Source organism: Magallana gigas, chromosome 1 (genome assembly GCF_963853765.1).
Source record: "Magallana gigas chromosome 1, xbMagGiga1.1, whole genome shotgun sequence".
Taxonomy (NCBI): domain Eukaryota; kingdom Metazoa; phylum Mollusca; class Bivalvia; order Ostreida; family Ostreidae; genus Magallana; species Magallana gigas.
This window is the reverse complement of record NC_088853.1, coordinates 21,563,003-21,587,306: the sequence shown is the minus strand read 5'-3', so window position 1 is coordinate 21,587,306 and position 24,304 is coordinate 21,563,003. Positions and strand designations below refer to the sequence as shown.

General features: G+C 31.5%; 2 long non-coding RNA genes across 2 annotated transcripts in view; both read right to left on the bottom strand.

The window, feature by feature from the left end:
- Positions 1 to 7,342: 7,342 nt before the first annotated feature.
- LOC136276481 (uncharacterized) lies at positions 7,343 to 9,308 on the bottom strand. Its single transcript, XR_010714942.1, has 3 exons — positions 9,197 to 9,308; positions 8,795 to 9,030; positions 7,343 to 7,656 (listed from the first exon to the last, which is right to left on the bottom strand). It is a non-coding gene; the product is annotated as an uncharacterized lncRNA (long non-coding RNA).
- A 9,131-nt stretch (positions 9,309 to 18,439) lies between these two features.
- The window catches only part of LOC136276478 (uncharacterized), a 175,203-nt gene continuing 169,338 nt past the window's right edge, over positions 18,440 to 24,304 (bottom strand). Inside the window, exons 5-6 of the long non-coding RNA XR_010714938.1 lie at positions 19,099 to 19,149; positions 18,440 to 18,598 (exon numbers count right to left, since the gene is read on the bottom strand). This is a non-coding gene — a long non-coding RNA (uncharacterized lncRNA). The remainder of the gene's footprint in view (positions 18,599 to 19,098; positions 19,150 to 24,304) is intronic.

The window sequence follows — 24,304 nt, the reverse complement described above, 5'->3', positions numbered from 1 at the left end:
GAGGAGACAGTTATTTTTCAAAACAAGAACCAAATGCGGTTTTAATTTCTGGTTATATTTAACACAATAACAGTTTAATGGTTGATTGTGTGTTGATAATTGCAATAAGGTATTACAGATTTTGATTAAGTATTGTCTGTGTAGCATTTTCGTTTGTGTATATCATAGCTACAAAACATAGCCTAACAACATAGCCTAAAATTTATGCCAAACCATCTCATGCAATATACGTGGTTGTGTATTCTGCGAGATGTATAACAAAACAGAACTCGGGAATGTACCTAATCTGGAAAGCTTCAATTAACGATTAAGTTATAAAGATAATGGGTTTATAAAATTGCATTACAAAGAACAAGCAAAAAGAAAAAAAGATGAAAGAAGAAAGGGAAAAAAGGGCTTAAAATGACCACAGTTGCTGATTTAAAAAATAAATAATTGCACTGCACTGCTCATAATATTATTAAAAAATCAACTGAATGAATGCTTCAAGAAAATATGAAAATTAAGAAAACCTGCAGGTCCTATGACGTCATTTTATCGTCATGGAAACGTCATGTTTAGTAAAAATGGCAAAAAAATGAATATTTTATAATCATTTTTCGAAAAATTCCTACACTCCACAGTCATGTGCCAAAATCTACTTTAAATATAAGATTCCTTATAACTTCATATTTATTATAGCTAAATATCTTTTGGGCACACGCTTGTGGATGGGTTCAAATTTTAAAAAACCGGATATCAATTTAGGAAAAAATTGATTAAAATTAAGAGAGAACATTTCTTATTTTGCTTCCGTGGTTATGAAAACTGCGTCATTTATTTACTACTAAAGAAATAGTCAAAGTTGTTTTAAAATCCAAGAATATGTGAAGATGATTATACTTGTACAGTACCAGTAAATGTTTAATTGCTCATAGATACTGTCCCACAATATACTTTATAACGTATTCTGATAAAGTTCTGGTTAAAGTGTATCTTATTAACATTTTAACAGGCATTATAAAACAAAAGTCTGAGTTCTCAAGTAAAATTTCATTCCAATACAAAATATAATTAATGTATACAGCACTGTTTACAATACACGTGAGGAATATCCTTCATCGGACATATTTTAGCAACGACCTGTACATCGCCGACATTTTGCTCTAGCGCGTCCTTATATTAGATAAATCCCAACAAAGGATCAACAGTCGATGAAACAGCATGTCTTAGATACGACATTTTAACACAAGAACGCTGAACAGCATCCAGGTTTGTTACAATGTTTATCAAATCCAAATCGATGATGAATTATAACACAATTATTTATGTAAAATACATATGTAGTGTGAAGCAGATACATGATTCGCAGACAAGCAGCCAGCGGGTGATTTATTTACCAACGCTTATTTGTTTGAAGATTGAGAGTCATTGAATATGTTTAATATTAACGATATAGTTTAGAATAAAGAGAATTAGGGTCTAGAATCAACGGTCAGCGGTCATTTTTATTCTTTGTTGATCAGTGAAAAAAACCCACTGCTGCATGCTGGCGTGCTGCATCACTCGTTATCTTAACACCGCAGTCTAATTTTTTTTAAATGAGAATTACTTCCGTAAAAATCATGTATAAAAAAATTTAATCATTCTTTTATTAAAATAACACATTTTATTCAAATATAATCTGTCGTATGCTCCAATCTGCAAAAGTGTGGATCATGTCTGTTGTATTTGTAATAAATTTTACCTTCGGTAAACATTGTCAGCGTGGCCTATGAAAAATTATTTAAAATCGGCAAAACAGAATCAAATTGTTGTCAACTTTGCTCATTACAAAATGAAGATATTATACATTTATTCATTGGCTGTAATGAACTATATGAAATAATAAACAAATTATTTGTGTATCATTTAGAAACAGTATTCAAAGATGTAGATGTAAATATTTTCAATACTTTAAAATTTGATGAGATGTTTTTCTCATCATTGTCAACGGGAATAACAAATGTAAATACACTTTTTGTTAATTTCTTTTTATCAATATGTAGATTAAATATATACAAACAACGACAACTGTTTATCAAAAGTAAACAGAAGATGAATGATACTAAATTTTGTAAATACATGTTAAGACAATTTATTTCATATAATCATTACCAATTGTGTATCAAGGAAAACAGAAGAAATATTTTCTCCAAATTATTTTTGAACAAAAATCCTCTAGTTAAAGAAACAGAGGGTGGGTTGATATTCAATTTTTTAATACTTGTCCTTTTGTATAAATTCATTTGTTTATTAGACATTGCTGTTTTTAAGAATTGATATGTACAGTGTGAAGTATGTTGAATATTAATAAAAGATAAACAAAAAAAAAATCCGCGCACTTCATGCACTGCAACTAGATTATCAGAAGTTCGAATACCAGCATCCGCGCACTACAATTTTTTTTTCATCAAAATAACATAGGTATTAACAAATTTAACCTCATTTAAATAAATAAAAGCAACACGGTATATTGTCATGTATAAGTTTAAAGTAATGTAATTTTAAGAAACCAAATAATTATTACTTGCATACAAAAGGTATATATACTTCACATATATTTATAAAACGCTGTTCAGCATGTCTTCAAATAGATATTACTCGTGCGTCCTGTGTTCATCTTAACCAAAAGTAAGAGACAGACGACCATTGGTTGGACCAAAAAATAAGCAACCACGGAAATTCCTACCCCAAAGATTCTTTATAGAACATTCCAAAATATTTAATCCAGGAAGCGTCAATATGTAACAAATCCAGAATCCGTTGTTCCCAAGAAATGAATGCAGCTATTGGTAATTCCAAGAAGTTTAATAAACAGAACCTTGATCCTAATAATGAAACTGAATACGTTCCATCAACCAAGCAAGCAAAGACGACTCCTCGATCACCACCACGTATAACACTACCCATACCATCAGTGGGAGGTAGCCGTTCCCAGTGTGCTGTGTGCAAACGTTGTGGCCCGAAACTCGTCGTTGTGCCAACAAATGCCAGACATAATCTGTTTTTGGACAAATTTCTGATATTGCCTGTTGGAGCTAAATGCTGCCCTGGACATTTGTCCAACAATGTCTTCAATACTAAAGCAACAGAACAGATTTCTAAAGCTAGATGTACATCCATGTTTAACCATTCAGATCTAATGAGCCTAATTACAGATATTCGAGATATTACAATAAATGGGAACGAAAAGCGGATCGATTTTGACAACGACAAGTCTTTATCAGATTCTGACATCCTAACTCTGACGGGCATATCAAGGAGGAACTTAGATGACCTTTGTTTGGAAGTTCAAGGACAACTCCGTGAATCGAGTACACGCAGTGTTCGCATATGTTTAGGCATATTCCTTACCAAACTGAGAACAGGCATGCCAAATAAAATGTTGTCAACATTATTTAACTTAGGTAGGGACTCTGTACGACGTGCCATTGCATCAGCTCGAAAATATCTTTCGCAACATTTTGTGCCATCACACTTGGGTTTCAAGCACATCAGCAGAGAAGAAGTCATATCGTCACCTACTCGCCCATTAGAGCAATCTCTATTCGGTCAGGGCATGCATCCAGCAATTTTTGTAGCCGATGGTACTTATATTTACATACAAAAAGTCAGCAGTTCAAATTTCAACGCAAGAGCTACAGTTTGCAGAAACACAGACCATTGGTAAAACCAATGGTGTTTGTTTCTACTAGTGGATACATTCTTAGTGTGATTGGCCCCTATTACAGTGACGGGAAAAACAATGATGCCCAAATCATGAAACACATAATTCAGAATGACATTCAATAATTAAAACATTGGGTTTGTGAAAATGGTGTCATTATCGTTGACCGCGGTTTCAGAGACTCGGTCGAACTGCTGCACGAAACTGGCGTCAGAACAGAAATGCCTTCCATTGTAAAAAAGGGTGAATCCCAACTCCCAGTAGAGGAAAGCAACACCACTTGACTCATTACCAAGATACGTTGGATTGTAGAATCTGTCAACGGCCGTATAAAGCAATGGAAATATCTTGACCGAGTTCTTCCCAACAGTCAAATACCGTACGTTGCCGATTACGTAAAAATTGTATGCGCTCTGATGAACAAGTATTGGCCAGAAACAAACACAAAAGATGCCGAAAAGGAAGAACAATTGGGCTGTAAAATGTTGCATCTATCAAAACAACAGAATATCCTCCATGAAAGAATCAAGCCTGATGGCCTGGAAAAACGATCTTGCAGATGGGAAAAAATTAGTGCCTCCTCTGTTCCTTGTTCTTAAATTTCCTAGATTAAGTGAAGAGGATATTAGCAATTTGACAGTTGGTGTGTACCAGTTGAAACTTGCGCCAAGCTACACCAGAGAACACTTGGACAGTGATGGAAGCTTTGACGTTTTGATATGCAACCATGAGCCAGACTTACTTTGCTCCAAAATTCAGTCACGGCAGGTCTCATCGAAAGGCTACCGAGTTTGGATTCAGTATAGTGAAGTTCAAGTAATTGGATGGTACTGTCAATGCAAAGTAGGAACTCGTGTTGTAGGGACATGTTCACACGTCACGTCGATCATATGGTATCTGGGACTTGGTCGATTCAACGAAAGAAGTTTAGAAAGTCTTCGTAATTGGACCAAATATCTACTGGACGCACAGGATATTCCAGAACCACTCGCCATCGATGAAAGTGAAAATGAAGATGTGCGTGAGAAATAATGATGAAATCAGTTGTTTGTGATATTGCAAGTAACATGCAATTTCGACATATGTACACCACTAAACCTTTAAACTGATTTTGAAAACTTCTTTCTTTGCTCATTAATGAGAATATTTGAATGTCAAATTAAATAAGCTTTCTTTTGTTTTGGACAATCATTGAACAAAAGGTTTTATTAAAATGATTAATGTTACTTTAATTTATATCTACAGCAGATTGAACATTGACCTTAGTTTCAATTAAAATACTAATTGTACAATACTTTATCAACTTACATAAGTAATACTAACCAAATGACAATGGTTTACTTTGGTGGGTGCACTTTTCAAAGTTTATTTCTTTATTATTTTTATTCCATATATGCGTAATTATTCAAATGTTTTGTAACTTTCAAAATTTGACTTCATACGAAATATTACATTTGATAATTAGTAAGCTAGTTTGTACAATTAATTTTAATGTTTGAAATTCGTTGATATGGCAACTACAATACATTTAAATAAAACATTTATTTATAAACCAATTGTATTTTTAATTTTAAATTACAGAATTAATATGATAAAATTTTAAAGAATTTTATAACATAAAAAATTGAAGTTCTAACATCAAGAACTAATATATTCGTCAGTTGTAAATACACTGTACGTCAAAAATATACAGTAATAGGACTTTTAACAATATCATATTCAAACCCAAATTATTTAAAAACTAGACATCAAAAATGAAAAATCAGACCAATTGTACTTAGAGGAGTTGATAGCAGTACTTTATGTAAAAAAAAATAATTTCTGAGATGAGGCCATTTTAAGCCCTTATTGCCCTTTCTTCTTTAAAGATTAGATGCAGAAGGAACACGAAATCTATATCAAATCACCCGTTTTCAGCATCCTGTATTTAAAGAATTGATAAAACAAGTATGGTAAAAACAAGTATATATTCAGAAAGAATAATTGAACCAGTTGTTAAGTACAGCGTATATATAAATTTGAGAAAAACATTGAGGAAATTGTACAAATTTTGTTTCAAGATTATATAAAAAAGGTAAAGACCAATGCGTTTCATATTTTACAGTTATTGACTTATAAAGGGCAACACATGACATAGATATATCTTAACTTTAAAAAAAAATCAAAAGAGCCATAACAGTTACATAGACAATAATTCTGCATGAATAGTAATTATCGAAACAATATTGTACTAACTTACTACTGTAAATTAAAAGAACAACAAAGTTGCTTATGACTTATCTAAACTTAATTCTACTACAGTTATTGCCGAGATCAAAGAGATGCCACAGACATTATCTGCCAATATACCACGAACGTCATAAGTAAATTGTCTGATCAGAAATACCTATTTGTCTCGCACTGATCACAAAGTGCAACTTCAAACCGTAAAAAGTTTTAAAACCATATTAATTCGTTTCGTTTGAAGTAAGTAAACATTATTTTGAATTCAATTCAATTTAAAATAGCATCAGAATATTGCATATTACGACATTAACAAACATGTTAAGTTATTTATCCGGTAATAGAAATGACTATAATAGCAGTTTTATCTAGGTCGCCGATTGGATAATACTGTAATGCGAAGTTACAAATTATACCAAAATGTACAAGTGTTTCTACGTAGGAATGATGAATACGAAGAGATGCGCCCAAATATATCTTCAAAGTTCATTAATCGTTCTAATAATGGGGTTTTGTATGTTATTATCATTCAACTAATACATGTGTATTTACGATGTGTTGTGATTTTGCTAAGCACATTTTTTATTTCATTTAAAAAAATATATTTTTTTATAAATGTTACACTGTTTAAAAAACTATTATTATGCACGGTTAATAATTCATCTTCGTTCAAAGACAGTCATTGTTAACATTAAACCATTTGACGCGTCATCTTGGTTTATTTATGTCATATATTTTCTTTTCATATACTTTGTAGATAATTTAAAAGTACACACTTCTTGTGCAACAGGCTGTATGCATCCCTTGCACAGCAATATTATTTTATGAATAGTCACATACAGTTGACAATGATCTGAAATAAAGTACTTATGTATAAGCAATTATAAAGTGTAGCTTTTTTGGTAGTTGATCATAAACAAACACCATGATTGTTAAAATCTATCTGGTCGTCTGAGTTGTGTTGATGTGTTGTTCGAAACACATTTAAAAAGTTTTGATAATATTACTAGTTATCTAAATTTACATTTCAGCTTGACAATTATTTTCTCTTTACAGAATCGGCATAAAATCCCTATCTAACTGTAAGATGTTATAAACATACATTGTAATGAACATACCTGAGAATATTACGTTAATATTTAACAACAACGTCTTATTTTAAACGTAACTAAATAAAAAAGAAGCATCGTCAATGTTTTTGTTTAAAATGTTTTTTTTTAGTTTTATTCTTACAAGAAAACGTTTCTCTTCAGTGTATTTCCCGCACAAATTTGAACATTCCTTGCCTGCGCTGTGTCTAAAAAAGAGAAGTAACATATTACCACAGCAAAATGTTGTCTAGTTATCTTATCTCTCGCTCTTTCTGTCTCTACCTCTCTCTCTCATTGTTTTTTCCTAGAAAGGTAAAAGTTTATATATCTTGTGTTTTTATTTAATATCAAATTTTGTAAGCTAGTTTTAACTAATTTATAAGTACATGGACAAACCAAATATGTGCTAAACAGTCTTCGGTATCTTACACTTTACAAAGTCAACTTGAAAGTAAAATGTTCGTTTAAATTACTCAACAAACTATTTACCGTCTCGTCGTCATTTTTGAAGCAAGACCGCAAAGGAAGCCTCAGATTCGAAAGGGTTAAAGGAACGGTGTAGCCGACTGTGATTCGAACTAGATGAACTCTAGACATAAATCAGTTTATTACTTTGACATTCCAATGTTCTTCTTCTGTGAATTGGTCATATAGCTACAATGGGAAATAACTGTGTTACTTAATACATGAATACTAAAACTATGTAGTTATATTGAGTCAGTTTTAAAAGGATTAACCCCCCCCCCAAAAAAAAAAAAAAACAAAAAACAAAACAAAAACAAAACAAAACAAAACAAAACAAAAAAACATACAAACAAGCAAAAAAAAACAAAAAAAAAAAAACGAAAACAAAACAGACCAAAAAACCCAACTCCATAAACAAACGACCGCCTACCCCCCCCCCCCCCCCCCCCCCAAAAGAAAAAAGAAAAAAAAAGGAAAAGAAGAAGCAATGCAAAAAAGGAGAACGAAACGATACAAAATAATTTCAAAATTTCTTCTGACGCTAAGTAATTCTATTTGGATTAACATGTCGGATTTTTATGCGTTAGCGTTTGAAAAACTGGCAGTGATTGTGAGAAGCTATCAAACATATTTCTGTTTTTTTTAATACATACACGTTGCATTATCATTTATAGTAAACTAAAACGGCATCAAATTAAATACCGTGTCACATTAATTATCTTCTTTCGAAAAAAAATCCTTAAATTGTTTTGTTTTGAGGTGTTGTATTGATACAATACCGTAAACTTATATCCCTTTTTGTAAAATTTATCCCCCCCCCCAAAAAAACAAAAAAAAAAAAACTAGTTTTTTAACGAAACAGTGCTTGTTTAGTAGACTAAAATAATTTCGTTGACTATATTTGTTCAACGGTATCAGCCGGGTTTTTATCGAAGATTAAATTTTAGATTAAATTAGACTTGATTTCAGACTTTGATTCGATTGAACAGCTAGACAATTAAATGCCGAAACAACCTTTTTATTTCTTAGTAAAATAAACAAATCAAAAATTTATCAAAAGATCTGCAACCCAAACAAACACAATAACATAAAAAAGACGGCACTGTGTTGTCTGATTTAATAACTATCGGCTGACGAAACTGCAATCATTTGCTTTTGAAAATACGTATTATAAAAATTTACTTTGAATATCCAACATCCTTTGTGATTCAGTATATTTATTATTCTACAAACATAACTACATTGTATGTCAATACCATAAGCCACCCTAAAGATATACATTAACACATATCATATTACATTAAAGTGATCCAATAAAAATACTTACAAGTCTTGTAAAATTTTGTGTGCCATTTGTAAATGCCACAATCACGTTAAATGCCTTATGGATAGTGAAAGACACCTTTGCAATGTTTGTGGCCTTTCCCGAGAGTGTCAAAATAAAACGTGCGTAGCCACTGTGTGTGGGTAGAAATGTCTGTCCATTGGAAGTAAACATCTCGTTGAAAGAACCATTATAAAAACCGTCAGTGGTTATTACAGCTTTATTCATTGCATCACACACTAAAATTGAGCAAAATGTATGCATGCTTAAGAAGATAGGATAACACACATAATACTATTTCATAAAGAGTTAAAAAAGACAATGAAATACTTTTAAATATTCAAAATAGCATTACCTAACGAGCTCATACAGGGTTAAGAATAAAATTACCGCTTATGTACTGACCTACATCACATGTCGAACCCTCGAATCCGGGTTTACATTTGGTACAAAACCCTGTGCTGGGATAACATGTCTCACAGTTAGAAGGACGGGGCTTTGAACATTCCGCTAGATCACAGGACTTGGACATCCTTAGTTTAAAACAAAACACGATTTAAATTATGTACACATGCTCTTATTATTAGTGGAATATTCAAGGAGTAGGCCTACAAAAGTTTTTCTTTCTTTTTTCTTTCAGAAAGTTGTGATTGTTTACGTATGTGACGTACATTATCAGTTGTCATTATTACATGTTCTGTCTGGTTATAACTCGACGCTATTGGAATATATTTATGCAACGAGCTATTTATCAAAAGTATGGCGGGTGATTCTAATACGCAATACCATAAACCTCCACTTCACAGAAATCCCCAAACGCTTTGTGACGATAATCAGGTCCGTAATAGACCCCAGGCCGACGTTCATTGTAGTAGATGACGTATTTCCCACTGTGTTCACAGTTTATGGTCAAGTGATCCGGTAAAGTATATTTAGTAAACCCAGGGTCTTTATAGCACAATATACCGTCATCTTTGTCGGCCGTGTTCGAAATGCACAGCAAACCCAAGGTAATATGGCGCAAACCTACTCCTGAAAACTGAATGTTTAAAATAAAAAAAAAATTATCTTCAAAGAACATATAAAAGTTAAATGCCAAATTATAAACTATTTGTCAAATAAAACATAAAGAAAATTGTATACAGTATATATACATTTATATATACCCAAGATTGATACAGCCATTTTGCACTTTAAGCCAGATGTCGTTACTTCTGCTAAAATATTCTTTATTATATTGTCTACTTTTTAAAGTTTATATTAAAGTATTACAGAAATGTCTTAAATTTCCTTGACTATTGATCCTTCTTATGTGTTGCAATTCCGGTTTTTTGTGTGGACATATATTCCACCTTATGTACGTGCTGTAGAATTATCCGTCCGGAAATACAGGTTAATGAAGCTAATCCTGTACTGTTTCTGCAGATTCACCCACCACGTAATACTTTGATCTGGACTTGTGATTGTACACTGACCGTCGCTATAATGGCGGGATTTCATCCCGTCGACAGCCTTATCGCTCGAATACAACTTATCATGGGTTGAAGACTGCCATGTGCGTTTTTTATAGCTCAAGTTCTCCAGATCTAAAAACCCCAAAATACTAGCTTTGCACTTTGTACTTTTAGTCACACACACGCTTTAAAAAAATATTGTATTTGATTATATGGTTTTTTTTTCAGCGTTTAACTATTTCCTTAATACTAAAAGATAAAATATTTAGAAACAATAGTATCCATATCCAATTATATTATAATCAGTAACCTAGAGTTAGTTTAAAACTTAATTTAACAACTTGGATTCGGAAAAGTAGTAAATGACACGAAAAAATATAAATATACCATTGAAAGTAATGAATTTATTTAATGTAATGAAAAAGCCTATCTAGATTATCTCGATCTTTAACTTTATTCTTTTGTTACTCTGTCTCTGTTTCTGTCTGTCTCTCTCTCTCTCTCTCTCTCTCTCTCTCTCTGTATGTCTGTCTGTGTGAACTTCAATTGTGAAGACTGATTTCGCTCATGTAAGAGAAACTAGGTAGCAGCCATTTGTTCTTGTCCACAATTATGTGTTAAATCCCCCCCCCCCCTCTAAAAAAAACAAACAAAAAAACAACAACATAAAAGAAACAACGAAAATAACAACGAAAAAAAAACACCAAAAAAGCCAAACAAAGGAAAACATATTAAAAAAACTCACAGGTTGAACACATGGCAAAGCATGGAATTGTGCATTCAGCATCATCATGTCCATATTCGACAATAGGACAACCTACAATTTTAAACAGGTATTTTAAAAGCATTATTTTGGCAAAAAGTATATTTTAGTCTATGATCCGTTCATATACAAGCCTTTTAGTTCACATTGTGTTGTGATTTTCAACACTGTTATTCAATTTCAAATTTATGCATTTCATGCTCTAATATGAAATACCTCACCTGAAACTTCAATCTCACAGAGGTCGCCATGTGCATATTTACTGTAATCCTGTGGATAATGTATCCCAGGGAGTCTTTCATTATAGTAGAAGACATACTGACCAATCACAGAGCAATATATTTCCACCTCATCTGGAATGGTGGACGCCGTGTAGTGTGTATCTTGAAAACAGACGACGCCGTCTCGACGATCAGTTGTATTAGATACAATAATGGAAAATCCCAAAAGCCTTTTTGTGAAACCGTTGTTTGCATCTGTGATATAAATTTTTAGAATTTAGGAATAAGGAAAATAATATAATACATACACAAGAAAATATTAACCCAATGTTCATATACGTATACAAGGTCGAGCAGTAAAATAATGGAAAGGGGGGGGTGGTAAAATTGTATTTTAAGAAATATGTCATTCAACATAAGCAATAGCAATATCGAGCCCCTTTTTTACCCCATGTCTTATTATCCGTTCTTGAAAACACACTAATGCGCTCAATTCGTCTTGGTCTCTGCAAATTCACTACCCACATAGCAAAAACTTGGTTCTCCTTGGTTGAGGTGCATACTCCTTGAGTGATAATACCAGCTAATACTTTACCATCAACTAGTCTATCACTTTGATGCTTATCGATAATCGATGTCATTTGAAAAGTCGGACGATGCAGCGCCATATTGACTGTAAAAAAATTAAAAGAAAACTAAACTAAGAAAAACGCTTTTCACAAAACAATATATAATGGAATAAGTGTGTGAAACGTATGTCTACGTATGTAGCTAACTTTATTATACATATCTCATTCAAGATGATTTAATTTAGAAAAAAGATGAAAATTCACTTTATAATACAATGAAATTGAATGAAAATTAACATTGGAGAAATCAGGAAAAATACATCTTAAGAAAAAAAAAATTAAAATAAGTTCTATAATAAAATATAAACAAATGAGAATTAGCAAAAAAGAAATTGTATGCATAAATAAGATTCGCCGGAAACAAAATGAAATAATTATCTTCTTTTTATAGAATCCATAGCAATAGAAAATGCAATAACTCACTTCTTTTAAAATGATCACAATAACGACCGTCGTAGCCGGGAGTACAATATCCAAGACACAGTCCGGTGAGAATACTACAGTGATGACAGTTGATAGGACACGGCTTAGAGCAATTCCCACCATAGAACCCAAGGGGACAACCTTTAATGTCAGTTGGAGACAAAGAATATTATAACAAAGTTATCGACCTCTTGCTTACGAGGGATTAGGGGTTAATGGTCATGACCATTTCAGACTGCCTTGATTTGTTTAAGATGAAGGGCACCATACGAAAATACTCAAATCTAAATTATTTGAATGCTTTCTTGGCTAAAAAAGACGTTACAGATTTAGAAAATTAAAGCTTAAAATTTTAGGTACATCTGATATTTTTTTTTTATGACACTAAGATTGTCTCACTAAGTTTACATTGACTTGTCGGTAAACATATAATGCCGAGAGAATTGGCAAATTAAGTAAAAACAAATGCTGATGCTATATTATAGAGACTACAGTTATTGTTTACAAATAAAAAGCATAAAAACTGTTTCTTCATTTGAGTTTTTTCTCTTTAATCAATAATCTCAACAATTTTAAACTGAAAATGTAATAATAAAGTGTTTTATGTCATCACATACCAAAAACCTCGACCTCACACAGAGCTATCTGTGCTTTTGCAGAAAAGCCCAGATTTGTTGTTGACACGAGGTCCCTCGTAATGTGTTGATATATTACGTATCGGCCTACTGTACCACAGTATGCAGTGGTTTTAGGATGTATGGCTTGTGAAACGTGGTTGCTTGCGTGGTAGCAGATATATCCGACTTCTTTTTCTGTTGTATTTGATATGTATATTACGGAATCCAAGAAAATGCTTTCATTGGTGGCTTTTAAAAATCAAAGAAAGAAGAAAATAGTAGTATTTTTTAAAATTTGGTCATCCCAAATAAGTCTTTACCAACATGTATAATTGTTTACCTGTTGAAAAAAAAAGGAATTTTATTATAAAGGTGTACTTTTCTCAAGACCCGGTTAATTTTTTAAGGAATCTATGTACAAACTTATACGGAAGACAAGAACTTTAATTTGCCCATTGATTGTGAATTTGATTTTTTTAATAAAAATATTGTACCAGGATTGTTATATGCATGTGAAGTTTAGGGTTGTGAAAATATTGACATTAATGAACGTGTCAATTTAAAATATTTGAAACATATACTTAATTTAAAAGGTGTACACCTAATTACCTGGTATATGGTTAAACTGGATGATTTCCTCAGACTGTATATAGCAATTTCCACTAGCATGATTTCATTTTGAGCCAACATTATCAATAGCAGTGAACAAAATTAAGCTAAATTACATATATGTATGAATGTACATGCATACTTTATAATGAGAAAAATACTAAATTAATGGCTATACTCTATGAAAACAATTAGACAAATGCCGACTTTTAAATGTATGGTGTGATCATGAATTATACCATTATAACACAACTTGGATTAAGACAACTATTAAACAAACGTTAAGAGTTCAGTTTAGACAAAAATGACAAAACGATATTCAGGAATCGATAAAAGGGTGATATATAGAATTTATAAAGCAAATTTTGAATGTGAATATGAACACAACTTTTTTCAGGAATTCAGTTAATTAAGAAAAGTATTAGGTAAATTTAGAAAAACAACCAACACCTTCTTGTTTAAAAAGGAAGGTAGAGTTTTGTTGAAAGACGTGAACGTTATTGAAATTTGTGTAATTATAACATAATTGGCGATGAGTTTCATGTTATTTTAAATTGTAGGACATTTAGTTAATTACGAAGTCATTTTTTTTATTTTAGCTACATTTTATTGGTTTGTATTTCCTTACAAGAAAAAGGTTTATGAAATTATGTCTTGAAATAACTATACTAAATTAAGAAAATTATGTTTGTTTATTCAAAAAATTAAATTGATTGTTCACCCTATTTACTTTTTTTTAATTTTTACAACTACATGTATATTGTATTTATGTAAATATGCTATTTTTTCTTCATGTAACTCATGTGCCATTTTATGGTTTTGATTGAAAATTAACATGGATTTAAATAACCGGTACAACCCAAGTTCAACCCCCGTAATCGACAGTGATTGTATGTGGTTGAGTACGACAGTCGCCTGCTTGAACATGTAGTTCTTTCCGGGTACTCCTGCTTCCTCCCAGACCAATGACCCCCTCACACTTACATCCGTGCCAACGAGAGATTTTAGTATAAGCTATGGAACTTGTTTACCAATCGTTGTAAAATTGATAATGTTTAGTTAAATAATTTAAGCCAGTTGGTTTCATTACCCAAATCAAGGGATGTCAACGAGTATACGAGTACTCGACTAGAGGAACATTTAAAACATTTTCATGTTTTCTTAACACAGCAGTTTTTGAGGTACGAATAATAATTAGTTTTCTTTTTTTTATCATTTTTTATTTCTAAGTTACCGACTATGCAATTGATGACCCGTTTGTAATATTAATCGCCTCACATATTAATCTCTTTTGATTTTGTATAAGAAATATTTGTTTTGAATACACATATTTAGGCAGATACTTACTAAGGATGACCAATGTGATGTACCTTGTAATCAGTTAGTCAGTAGAGTGTAAGTCTGTTTAATCAGACATCTTATAATCTCAAGGAGTTTTTTTTATAATCATTAAACTTAATTTTTGATTTGGATTCGATGATGATTTAACATGAAACTGATCACACTTGATATGCTTTAGATGTTTTGGAGCTCAATTACATGTAAGCTTCACAAGAAGAAGCAAAAGATAAGGTATTTGCTGATGACTAGTAAGATGAAATACTTTTTTTAATTTATCAAGCAAAATGCATTTAGCAAATATTTTCATAATGAAGTTATAAAATGTTTTTTTTAGTTTAAAATACTGTATACTTGAAATTATCATTATTTGATTTAAGAAGGACACACAGTTCCTAAAATTAACCAGTTCACATGTAGTTCACTATCGCTCGACTATAAAACCCATGATTTATCGACTAAGCCAATCGAGAAAAATTGACATTTCTGCTCAAAACATGAACACAAGAAACAGTATTTCACTTACCATACCTTATTCCACCGGATTTATGATATAAAACTACTGTATATATACTGTACGTAGCCTCGAGGTCAACCATCCACGTGACCTCCTTCGAAGATTGGTAGGACATAGTGCACTGATCCAGTCCTCCTGTTCTAGTCTCGTACAGCCCATCTACTGCCTTAGCAGAGGAATATTTTTCAAGAGTCTGCCATGTGGGCTTCCTATACGCCAGGTTATCTGTATTTATAAAAGTATCCAAAAGGTAAATATTATAGTACATCAATTATGTAAAGAAGATTATTAAAGGTTTGTTAAAATTAGGTGAACAAATTATAACACAAGAACAAAACATCATTTAACCCATTTACTGCCTTTGTGAATTCATCTCAAAATCTAAACAATCATCTACTTTGGTTTTGGTATGCCTGGTTTCTTTATTATTTTTTTTTAATTACCATAAAAAATATTAAAAATTAAAAATGCCAGAAATGAAACAAATACTAATAAACTAAACAAAATGACAAAATCATTTATATTAAATTAAATCAGCTACATTAAAAATGATAATTTGAAATATACAATAAATGGCTGTTTAGAGTCCGTTATCTTAGCATACTTTAAGTCAAACTATTCATTGATTAATTAAATTTAGGAAGTTGTATGGGCAGCAAATAAATTATCAGATGTACATTGAATTTAAATATAGAATTATAGCAGCTATAGAACAATTGCTAGATAAAGAAAAACCCAGAGGTTTTAAATTTTTTTTCTACCTTAACATGTTAGCTTCAACCTTTTAATACAGAAATGGAAAGATGGCCACGACAACTTTTACCGTCACCATTATATTAAACAAGTTATTTAATGTACTTACATCCCACAGCGTCACAGAGCGACAGTGTGGTCAACGAAAAGAGTGCAACGAACAGCATTGCTTATGGTGTCTTGTTCTCTGGCACAGAATAGATGCTTCAAGTTCTATGTATATGTATAGCAGTTCGGTACCCTTATTTTATACTTACACAGCTATTTCAGCTATTTTTCTCACTTTTTACTTGTTTTGACAATCTGTTTTATAAACAAGATGTTTACGACTATTTTAAATGTTTTATTTATGAGGATGTATGGTGCATTTTATGAATATATTAAAAGGCAACAAGATAAATTTTCTCATTTTTTAGAGTTTTGAATAAAGCAGAAAAAATAAACGCACATTAAAACAAACTTCATCGTGTAAATATTTTTTCTGCTTTCATAATTATGTATTCATCTTCAATAAATAATTACAATATTATTACCTTATCTGTAAAAATAAATACTCTGCACTTTGTTAACAGACCAATTAAGATAGTTTATGCAGGATATCATATCAAATATATCTAATTCTTTAGGCGACATAATAATTGTGAAATAAATATATATGGTAAAAAAAATACTCATAACATTTTGCGATTTAATTATTATAATCATCTTGGTCTACCGATGCATATTTAATTGAAGGGTGATATCTAACAGTTAATTTCCAGAAGCAAAAGTAATTCACACTAGCCTCCTAATAGCATCGTAATATAATTTGAACTTCTTAGTAGCCGTTTGTTTTAGTAGAACAAGTAATATATTCAGTCTTCTTATTCTATTAAAAGTGCCTTTCATAGAAAGAGAGAAAAAGAAAGAAAGAGAGAGAAAGACAGAGAGGGAAAAAGAAAAAAACAAAAAAATGTAATGAACATTTATGTAAAACATAATTATGAAGAGCATTTTAATGCAATTCCAACAAATTGTACTAATACTTTCTATGCGTAAAAACACGTGTTTAAAAAAAAAAACGAACATATTTCAGCATCAATAAAACAGTATTCAATTTTTAAAAAAATACAGTCTGTACATTAATTATGATGTTTCTAAAACACACTTGAATCAAGGGTGGGGTAATTGTGTGCTTTAATTAGATTAATTCTAGTAATTAATGTCATACGTCATGGTTATCATTTCAAACAAAATATAACACCTGCCCTACAAAAAAATGGCGAAATACATGTTTTTCTTGACGCCATCTTTATTCACGTCAAATCTCAGTACATGTTTTAAATAGCATATTTCATCTAAGTTGCAATTCTGTTTGTTTGTTTGGTTTTTTTAGAATCTATATTGCAAATAACAAGATAACTGCGAGAAGCAATTTTATTTGAACGTATTGTGCACCATTGATTATTGATGTAGCAGTGACAGGATAAATAATTCAAGATGAGACCAACGCAAAGTAATAAAATAATTATCATTGTATTTATTAACAATTTTATGTACATCATTTACAGTCAGTGCATTTAATTTGCTTACCTAATATGATTGTTTACGTAGTTAGACTCAAACTATTAAAGTCAACAGACTTTAAAAAAAGTGCATTTATACTTATACATGAATTTGTTTAAATAAATTTTTAAAGAAGAATATTTTTTTATTTCATATAAAATCAGCTTCTGTTCTTTCATTATCTAATGCACTGTTTAAAAAAAAAAAGTAAAGGAGACTTTTGTTTTATAAAAGCTAACAATAATTGTAAAGGAGTTGAATTATGAATATTTAACTAGGCTTTTATACACATTATCTAAAATAAGATAAAAAATTTGCACCAATCGGTTAAATGAATCCAGTTAATTTAAACAAATATATCGCACATGCCCTTTTTAGCTAATTGCTAACAATTATCTAAATTTAAAAAGCGATTAGGAAAACTAACATTAGCAGGTTTCTATTCTAAAACTTTGCAATTTGAAACTTTTTTTATCTAAAAAACCGTTATGACTTTAAAAGAAGTCGTTACCTTGTATTTTTGCTCAATAAGTACACATATTTCATGAGTAATAGAAATAAATTTGTTAGCATAAATTGTGTTTTGTTGCATTCACTGGATTAATACACATAACACAGTTATATTGAAGACTTAAAGACTACAATTTTTAAACCACGAGTATATAAGTTCACACAGGTTGGTAGTAACAAAACACAATTGTTCAAACTATTTGAAAATAAAAAACAAACAAAGAAACAAAAAACAACAGAATCATTTTTATTTTACAGAGCATGTCTGCCTGACTATATGTATGTGTTCCTCCATTCTGCTTTAACTTTTATCTCGCCTATCTCTGTTCCTCTGTTCAGGAGACTATGATTCCCCCATCCATAGGAATAGCTGTTCCTGTCATGTTTTTCCCTGCTGGGGAACAAAGGAACAGCACCAAGTCAGCAATCTGGAAATCGAATGGTAAATTAACATATGTCAGTGTTGTTAATAAAATGGTGGGGAAATAACAATTTATATTTAGGTGGAATATAAGCTGCTAATGTTTTATATCATTTAGACGACCATATATAAATGTAAGTAGGGCAAAATATAGAGCGGTCAGGAACAAATGCAAGTTCAAGTGAATTTGAATAAAGCTACTTCTAGTTTCTTTTCATTGCTTTTTAAATTAATTACCAAATGAAAAAAAAAGTAACGTTTTATCTATTTGATCACTTGTGCTCGCTCTATTTGTATTACATGTAGTCTTTATATACTTTTTATTAAGATTGGCTGTTTTATTAGCTATATGTTTACAATCTTGCCCCTAATAAAGAATCTTTACTGACTTGAACGCCTTTGTTCCAGGTTTATATAGACTGAACACGTCACATCTAAAATACTTAAAAAAACCTTTTATTATTTAGAGTTTACCCAAAAATCCTATTTGTGTATGTTCATAGCTACCTGATCTACTTCGGTGAACTGTTTTGTTGGATGTGCTAACCTTGCTGCATCCTTTATAAATACAAAACAAAAAATCAAAATATTACCATTGGAGCTAGATATGCATCAATGGTCAACAAAAATGTGAATAAATGAATAAAATCGTGCTTAAATACAGTACCGATTAGACCCATCCTAACACCAGAGTAAACCCAAACTAAACCCTGGGTTTACTTTTGGGGTATACTTAGGGTTTTCTCTGGGTTTACTTGGGGTTTACTTTGGGTTTACTTGGAAATTGCTTTTGTGGTCCACTGTTCGCACTGAAGTGTGAAGCAGACACATATTTTATCTTACCATCCTACTGCCTATAATTCCTGCCACTTGCGTATTCCAAATATACAGTTTGCGTCTGCGTACAGTGATATGCTTCTTACTGGGTTTTACTCTCTGTATCTCCTCTGGGTTTACTCTGGGTCCACTCTAGTAAACCCAAAGTAAACCCGAAGTAAACACAGAAAGTAAATCTAGGGTTTAGTTGGGGTTTACTTTCTGTTAGGTTGGGTCTGGGTACTGAATATTATATACTTTTTATCCAATATTTTTTTTTATTTTAATTATGACATATGATGTAATTTTATCATATTTAAATGGATTGTATATTTGCATTTGAGTTCCTGCACAACTGTTATTTACTGATTTTAACGATTCAGTACGAATGAGACTGTTATGTTGGATGTGCTATGTCTTGACACATTAAATTTAATTCCATTTATATCTTCTATATTTACAACTACCAAACACAATTTCCTCTATTTCTTACGGAAACATATTTAATTCAAAACTCTATAGAAACAGCCTGACTGAAATCTGCACGCCCTATTTATCGATTGGTCGAAATCTACAGCGGCTGAAAGTGACATGACTGATATTTACACGCCCTGTTTATCGATTGGTCTGAACATACAGCGACCTAAGTAAAATCCCGGACTGCACGAAATAATCATGACGATGCCAGACTCAAAGTCTCACAGGAGACGAGTTTGCTGTTTCTTTTAGCTAACGTACTTTCGTACATTAACAGTTATTTTGTGAATTGTACTTTTTATAATCAGTTTATTCATTAGTTTAAAAAAGATGTTACATGTAATATAAACAATAAAATGTTTTTTTTGATGATTCATGCGGGTTATGAAGGTAGCGATCATTGCAGAAAAAATTTACATAACCCGCGTTAGCGGGTTATGTATTTTTTCTGCAATACCACTACCTTCATATCCCGAAAAAATAACTAAAGACGCATTTTATTGTTTAAATATTACGCACTTATAAACTATATTATCAATTTAGAGAGTATCTTAGTTTTAATGATGCTGTAAAAATTATTATTTTTGTTTTTGATAAAGTACGCATTTTATGGAGTCAAACAACAATACAATGTATTGAAAATACAAGTTATGATTCTTTACCAATATGCACAGGGGTGTTCAACGAGGTTTCAAACTTACTAAGCTACTAGTGTAAATTTGCACACGGGTAAATAACCAATTTATAGCATAGGGACATAGGTTAATCACGTAGTCCTGCGATATGTACGGCCATGACAACTTACCTTATATTTTTCTGCGCTTCACCCAGTGGATGCCTCTTTATATTTCATGAAAGGGGCTATAACTAAAAATAATTAAATTGAATTGAATGTTTATTGTATGGCATGCCAAACTTTGCAATAGTCGATCCTCTCCAGTTGTATTGTATAAATTCTAATAAATTTGTTTTGTATGATTTTTTTTTGTTATATATAACTTTTATTGAAATAGTATTTGGTTATTTTTCATTTGCATTGCATCGTTTTCAACTTGTATTGTATTATATGAAATCTTATTCTATATTTTTTCATTGTTTAAGTTTTATTTGTGTCGTAAGATACAGTTCATTTGTTTTGTAAAGTGATTCACTTGCATTGCATTTTGTGGATTTTATATTTCAATTGTTTACGAACAATTGTATAGGGTTTAATATAACTGAGTAAAAACAATCCTTTAGCTAAAATACAAACAAAAAAAATAGAATAAAAATGAACTGGCTTACCATATGAATGAATTTTTACAATACATATAGAATTTATACAATATCAATTTTGTTTATACAATAGAAAGAATAATGATAAAATACAAAAAGAAAATTATTCAATACAAATGAAAATTGTGCAATGCAAATGAAAAATTACAGAATAAAAATGAAAATTATACAATGCAAAATAATAGTATTCTAGTAAAAGTTACAGAATACAAATAGACAACTTAAACAATACAAATAAGTTTTCAAAATACAAACAGAAATAGTCAGTTATATTTTGTCTTATTAATTTGGTATTGTACATTCCAATATATTATTATATTACTCACATGTAAATGATGCACGTTTTAGAACTAGAGAAAGGTGCCTTTTTTTAAAGTCAGGAGATATCATAACATTAAATAAAGAATGTGACATAAAATTTAGAGAACAAATTACGTATTACCCGTGTTAGTCCAATTTAACCAGACTTAGAAGCAATGATAACCAAAAATAACAAACAATAATTCATTCATTTTTAAATTCTAAAGCAATAATTTTAACAGTTTACTTATTTGTTACCCTTCTCTTTCATTGAGCCCAGCAGTTGTTTAATAACCATAAACGGAGCAGTCAAGTTGACCGTGATATCGTCCTCCCAGTTGTCATCCGGAAGTTTTTCAATCTTGCTGACGAAAAGGCGACCTCAAATATTTAGATGAATAATAAACCGATAGACTAATGGATGTATGCTAGCAAATGCAGTGACAAACAGACATGCATACAGACAATAAAAGCTAAAAAAAAAAAAAAATACGAATCTTTGAAAAAATATCAATATAATAAAGCATAATCCAAAGAACGAATAAATCAACATTTAGGCATATGATTTCTACTGTGGTTTCATCAATGTCCGTTGAATTCCTGCTTTGATAGATTTCATTGTTGCCTCTGTGCACACGAACAAAACAATCGTTCCATCGGAATGTCAAATAATATTTTGTATTGTTAGAATAATAAGCATTGAATTTATGCATTAATGGGTGTTTGATATTCACTAAATTTACGAATATTGATGCCCAGGAAAATGATTGAAACTGGGTACCCATATGTAAGTTATGTATATACCAGCTGTATTAACTATGACACCAACATCTCTAGACTTTAGTTCTTGGAAAACCCTTTGGAAATCTTCTTTTTTAAAAGGTCGCATTCAAAAAATGTAACATCATGTTAACTCCTGCGAGAAAAGAAATGCAAGTTACAAAAGGTATCTGAAAAAGCTCTTAAAAATACATATTTGAAAGGGGGATATGTCGCCAAGCAAAATTGTTTTTTCCTATAACTAGAAAACAAAAGGAAAGAATGAATTTTAAGATTTCTTAAAATATTTTATGCATATTGATGATTTCTGTTAAGTTCGCGAGAGTTATCTTTCCTGCGGTATTGTAAAAGTTATTCAGCATCTTCATATATGGACACAAAATCAACGTCGCCGGAGGTAACCAATGAATTTATTCCGCGGTAAAATCTTGGGAGCGTCATTTTAATAGCGTGGGTTCTCACTTCTTTCAGGACGCCGATAGCTAAGCATTGAAAATTTTCAAAGCGATCTATAAAGCGGTAAGGTTTATATTTTTGTTTTATTTTACTGATGGAGCCCAATAAAGTACTTATATTGGGTCATTCTATTGTACGCCGCTTTCAAGAATTCCTAGTAAGTAATGAGGATGTTAGGTACTGTGAGGATCTTGGTCTAAGAGCAAATCATAGGATATTTTATAGAGGAGTGGGAGGTCGCACTATTTCGGGCATTCTCCGCGAGGATGCGAGTTTCATTGAAAAAGTAAAACCTCGTAACATAATTCTAATTGTTGGGGGCAATGATGTTCGACGTGCGACGTCTTCCGAAGAATTGGCAGCAAATATTGAATCTCTTGTATCGGTACTGCACTATAGATTTGGAGTCGCTCAGATCCATGTGTGTAAATTGTTGCCACGATTTAAGCAATGTTTTGATTACAACAGTACTGTGGATGAAGTAAATATCCTTCTCAAATCTTCTCTGCACAGATTTGAATTCGCTTTATTCTGGGAGCATAATGACCTCTTCCCTTCGCCCAAGTTCAAGGCGTGTGACCATAAATTTCTTTTTGACGGCGTCCACCTCAATAAACAAGGCAACGTTCATCTCTATAGAAGTTTGCGCGGACTTATTTTGTCTAGAATGCGTTAAAGTTTCGGGCGATTATCTCTTGTAATTTCAAAGTAATCATATATATATCTATAACGTTATATATGTAGATCTACATACATATTTAGTATTATTTTATTTCTTGTAATAAGCAAGGAATGGAATCCCGTATTTGATATCCATCACATAGTTTTATCATAATTTACTTGTGTTTTCCTGTAAATTTTCAAATTTTTATTGCCTCACTGAGGCAGATCTCATTGCACTGGAATAAGCATAATTTACCAGTGTTTTCATTATAATTTTCATATGTAATTTTTGCCTCTCTGAGGCGGATCCCATTGCACTGGAATCATCACAATTTATTGGTGTTTTCCGGAGATATTTCATATTTCTTTAGCCTCCCTGAGGCGGATCTCATTGTACTGGAATCATCACAATTTACTTGTGTTTTCCTGAGATTTTTCATATTTAATTTTTGCCTCCCTGAGGCGGATCTCATTGCACTGGAATCAACACAATTTACTCGTGTTTTCCTGAGATTTTTCATATTTCTTTAGCCTCCCTGAGGCGGATCTCATTGCACTGGAATCATCACAATTTACTTGCGTTTTCCTGAGATTTTTCATATTTAATTTTTGCCTCCCTGAGGCGGATCTCATTGCACTGGAATCAACACAATTTACTTGTGTTTTCCTGAGATTTTTCATATTTCTTTAGCCTCCCTGAGGCGGATCTCATTGCAATGGAATCATCACAATTTACTTGTGTTTTCCTGAGATTTTTCATATTTAATTTTTGCCTCCCTGAGGCGGATCTCATTGCACTGGAACTTGTGTTTTCCTGAGATTTTTCAAATTTAAAATTTTGCCTCCCTGAGGCGGATCTCATTGCATTGGAATAAACACAATTTACTTGTGTTTAACACAAATTTATTTGTGTTTTCCTTACAAATTTATTTTTTTTTTCCCCGAT